At 47.5% G+C, this 4,893-nt stretch overlaps 1 long non-coding RNA gene across 1 annotated transcript in view; it reads right to left on the bottom strand.

Annotated features, from left to right (window-relative positions):
• Positions 1–662: 662 nt before the first annotated feature.
• LOC107111490 overlaps positions 663–4,893 on the bottom strand; it is a 9,487-nt gene continuing 5,256 nt past the window's right edge. Inside the window, exons 3-4 of the long non-coding RNA XR_001482561.1 lie at positions 2,871–3,067; positions 663–840 (exon numbers count right to left, since the gene is read on the bottom strand). This is a non-coding gene — a long non-coding RNA (uncharacterized LOC107111490). The remainder of the gene's footprint in view (positions 841–2,870; positions 3,068–4,893) is intronic.

Genomic DNA, 4,893 nt, shown 5'->3' with positions numbered 1-4,893 from the left:
AGTGTGGGTGTGACAGTTGGAAATGTTCCTTCCACTTCAAGATGGGTAGTCACGTTAGTCTGTCTGTAGCAGTACAAAAGAGCAAGAGTCCAGGAGCACCTTAAAGACTAACAAAAGTTGTGTGAGTCACTGCTCACTTCTTCAGCTACAGCTAGACTGGACCCTTGCTCTTTTCTACCACTTTCACTTCAAGTAGGGATGCCATGCCAGTCTCCAGGTGGGGCCTGGGAATCCCTGGAATTTTGTAAAGCTCACCTCCATAGACAGAGATCCATGCCCCTGGAAAAGATGGATGCTTTGGAGGGTGGACTGTATGGCATTGTATGCCACTGAGGTCCCTGTCCCCCCCCCCAGGCTCCATCCCCAAATTTCCAGGAGTTTCCCAACCTGGATCTGCATTTTACTGAATCAGCTAATCAGCTGATCAAGGTCAGTATTGTCTACTCAGACTGGCAGTGGCTCTCCAGGGCCTCAGGCTGAGGTCTTTCACATCACCTCCTACCTGGTCTTTTCACCTGGAGATGCTGGGGATTAAACCTGGGACCTTCTGCATGCCAAGCAGAGGCTCTGCCACTGAGCCATGGCTCTAAGAGGGGCCTAAAGCACCCCCATGATAGGTACAAAGTAATTATTGCAAGCAACAAAGAAACAAAACAAAGGAATGGAACACAGGCAGAATTTATTGAGGCTGAGGTTGCTTAAAACACAAAGGGATTCATTCATTCCTGTAATCCTCAAAGCTACAAGTCTCCGGCATGTATAAAAAGTCAGACTGTGACTCCCAGAGTAGTCAAGTGGAGTTGAACTGGGGTAAACATGATCAAAGGGACGATATTTCACCTGAATGGATAAATAAAACAACAAAAGAGAGAATTAGCATTAAAAAGGGGGAAATTTAACAGATGAGACTACGGCTGGGAAACAGGTAATTTGCCCCAAATAATTGCTGCTTAATTCAATTTGCCCCCCCCCCTTTTCCCCACCTCAGCCCCAGTCAGAGTTGCCAGCACCAGGCTGGGAAATACCTGGAGATCTGGGGGGTGGAGCCTGCGGAGGGTGGGGTTGGAAGAGGGGAGGGACTTCAGTGGGATTCAGTGTCATAAAGTCCATCTTCCAACGCAGCCCTTTTCTCCAGGTGAACTGATCCCTGTTGGCTGGAGATCAGTTGTAATCCCAGGAGATCTCCAGCCACCACCTGGAGTTTGGCAACCCTAAGCACAGTCCTGTAGCGCTCATAAGAGCTGCCTTTAATTTTTTTGTCTGCAGTATGGCTTTCTGGCCATTTCCAGCGTGGCAGAATTGTCAGTTCCACACAAGTTATTTGTTCTGAGTTCACACTGTGTTTGGAAGCAGGACTGGTGTTTTTCTCCCTGCCTCCCCACCAATGCTCGCTTTAAGCTGTGGAGTCTTGTGAGCAAAAATTCCACTTTGTGAGCGACTGGCATTAAAGTCGTGAGCGAGCGATTTGGCTGCTGCATCAATCAGCTGGCTCTGGAGCCATCCTTCCTGAGCTAAGACAAATGTGTGAGCTGGAGGCTAAAAACCTGTGAGCTAGCTCACACTTACTCAGCTTAGAGGGAATACTGCCCCACATCTGTGCACTTCCTGTGGTTTCCCAGGTTTCCCCTGATTTTCCTAGTGAGAAGCATGTGTAGCTCCCCTGTTGCTGCTGCAACTGTCTATACAACACAGCAGCAGCAAGGCTCCTAGATGGAGGATAGGTCCATAATGGCTACTAGCTGAGGGGAAACTCCATAGTCAAGGCAGCAGACCCCTGAAACCCAGTGGAGGAGGCAACCTCAGGGGGAAGGCCTTGGCCTCTGTGTCCTGTTGGTTTGGCCCCCAGAGTGACCGCTTGTCGGCTGTGTGAAACAGGATGCTGGACTCAGATACACTTGGCAGTTGGCCCCACCCTCTCATCAGTTAGATGTTGAGCATTTCTGGTCGTTGCTTGCCTTCTTTTTCATCTTATATAGGGCGTCTCTTCTTCTGTCTCTTGCCTGGGCTTGGAGCTGAAGCAAGTTAACCTTTTTTAAAGTTAAATGTACCTATATGAATATGTCATGTAAGATGTGCTTCTATTTTTGTAAGTAAAATTTCTTTCTCCTGTTACCATTGGAGTCAGGTCATCATTGTGATCTGTCTGAACAGCGGTTTCCCTTAACCAGGAAATGTGGAAGATCAGGGATACTGCATAAAGCTTCTGTGTTTCCAAGGCAAATGAGTTCCTTTTACATTTAACCCAATAGGTTCGGCCCCCAGGGCGACTGGTTGGCGGCTGTGTGAAACAGGATGCTGGACTAGATGGACCACTGGATCCAGTAGGGCTCTTCCTATATTCATGGTGTTGGAACTATGTGTGTTGCAAGGTCTAAATTCAGTCATTATGGGGTTAATGTGTTTACCTTGTGTGCTGTTGTTTAGACTGACCCGGAAGGTAACCTGGTGCAAAGCCAATGGGGAGAAAGCGAGGAAACTGGAGCCTATTTACTAACAATAATTGGTTAATATATTCAGGTGATTTCCTTCTAGGGTCAAGAAGAAAGAAGAATCTCCATTACCAAGCGTGTGGTCAGTCAGTCTGTTGTTGTACTTGTAACAGTAAGGATGTAGTTTTAAGTGTTTGTTGTTTTGTAGATTTCCCATGTACCTTTCCCTTTAGAAATAAAGATTTTTGCATAGAAAGAATATGCCTCCTCTCCAGTGAACAAAGACCCATTGCAAGCTCTGAATATCTTAACTACTTTTACCAAATTTTCCAACATATGGAAGGTTTCCTGATAGTTTCCCTTGCCTCCTTTCAGGAGAAAAGTGGTTCACCACACTGAATTTACCAGCGAGTAGTACGGAAGTGTGGGAATGGTGCTCACCTGCCCTCCTGGTGTATCTACTCATACCCCCTGGGCTCCAGCGTCACCAGAGCTTGATCTTCCTGTGTTCCATGCTCCATCATGCTCCATGTTCCATGCTTCGTGTCATGCTCCATCAAGGGGAAGATGAAGGCAGGAGCTGTTCTGTCCACGGGGATGCCCTTGTTGCTGAAGTAGGATTGTAGGGCAGTAAGAAACTGCAAGGAAAGAGCCAGAGGAAGCACTTCAGAGCAATCTCTTGGACTATCCCTGATTTTTACTTGATTATGGTGTCCCCAATGTCTATTATCTTCCTTTTCTCCTGCAACTTGCTATGTCTAGAGGAGGGGTCTCCAACTAGTTTGGTGTAGTGGTTAGGAGTGTGGACTCTAATCTGGGAGAACCGGGTTTGATTCCCCACTCCTCCACATGCAGCTGCTGACGTGACTGAAGTTCTCTCAGAGCTGTTCTCTCAGGCCAGTTCTCAAGAGAGCTCTCCCAGCCCCACCTACCTCACAGGGTGTTCATTGTGGTGAGGGGAAGGGAAAGGAGATTGTAAGCCACTCTGAGAGTCCTTCAGGTAGGGAAGGGTGGGGTATAAATCCAATCTCTTCTTGGTCTTCTTCTTTTTGAGCCTGTGGGAATTCTGATACGGTATGGTGGCCACAGCAACAAAATGGTTGCCACAGAATGGCTGCAGCAGGAGGTGGAGCCAGCTACAAAATGATTGCTGCAGCTTAACTGAAGTCACACAGCGAAGATGCTCATGCTGCAGTAGCTGCCGCTGCCAAAGCAACATTTTTAAAAAAAATCTGCACAGCCAATCAAATCTCCAAGAGCCAATCAGAAGCCTTCCTGGGCAAAACCCTACCCATCCCCGCCAACGTTCCCTCTAAGCTGTGGAGTGAGCAAATATTCTACTTTGTGAGCTATTGGCATTAAAGTTGTGAGTGAGCAATTTGGCTACTGCATAGATTAGTCTGCTCTGGAGCCGTCCTTCCTGAGCTAAGACAAAAATGTGTGAGCCGGAGGCTAAAAAAACTGTGAGCTGGCTCACACTAACTCAGGTTAGAGGGAACACTGGTCCCCGCCCACTTCCTAGAAACACTTGGTGGGCACCAGGAAAGGTGTCGGCAGCCACACTGGCACCCACGGGTTCCATGTTGAGGACCCCTGATCTAGAGGCTGTGGGGGGGACATAATCTAGAGCTGCCATAGCTAGTCCAGGGAGCATCTACATGAAGGCTGCGTCCACCTAGAGAGGAATTTCCATTTGGTATTCCTTGCCACTGTGAATGCAAGAGGCATTCCCATCAGCAACGAAGATTTCCTCCACTGGCCACCATTCCCCCTGCGTCTTCTTTCCCCGCTGTGCAAACAGAAGGCTTTTTAAAATTATTATTATTATTACAAAGATCTGTTATATTTTTAAAAGGCTCTTACGGGTTGAGAATGTTGATTATTGCATGGTATTAATTTGTGTTCTGAATGTACTGTTGAATATATTGTTCAGAATAATAATAATAATAATAATAACAACAACAACAAACAGAATGCTTTTTGAGGGCTTAAAAAAACAACAGCGATTGTTATAGTGCTCCAGCAGCGTGGCAAGGAAGATGGCGGGGCCAACAGAAGGGAAATTGTGCGATGGGAAAATTGCACCGCTTTAAAAAATGCACACCCTCCCCTCCAGGTGTGCACTAGGGCACCTGACTTGTATTCTTCCAAAAAAGATCACTACAAAGCAGAATGGAGAGAAAGACAGAGTGGGTGCGTTCAGACGCGGCCTTTCTGCCGGCATAAACTGCACCGGTTGGAACCGGTGCAGTTTATGCCGGCAGAAACGCGATCAGACTTACCTCCTGTCTGCGGAGCCCTCTGGTGGACGCCCGCTCACACGCTGCGGGCGTCTGCGTGTGTGTGTTTTTTTTAAAAGGACAGTTTGAGCATGCACATAGGCAGCCATTCAGAGAATGGCGATTTTTGCGCATGCTCAACCCCCCCCCCCCCGTACATTTAAAATTTAAAAGGAAGCAATTAC

This window comes from Gekko japonicus, unplaced genomic scaffold (genome assembly GCF_001447785.1).
Source record: "Gekko japonicus isolate JY-2015 unplaced genomic scaffold, Gekko_japonicus_V1.1 scaffold8, whole genome shotgun sequence".
NCBI classification, from domain to species: domain Eukaryota; kingdom Metazoa; phylum Chordata; class Lepidosauria; order Squamata; family Gekkonidae; genus Gekko; species Gekko japonicus.
Note: the sequence above shows the minus strand (reverse complement) of the source record. Positions and strands in the feature narration are given on the sequence as shown.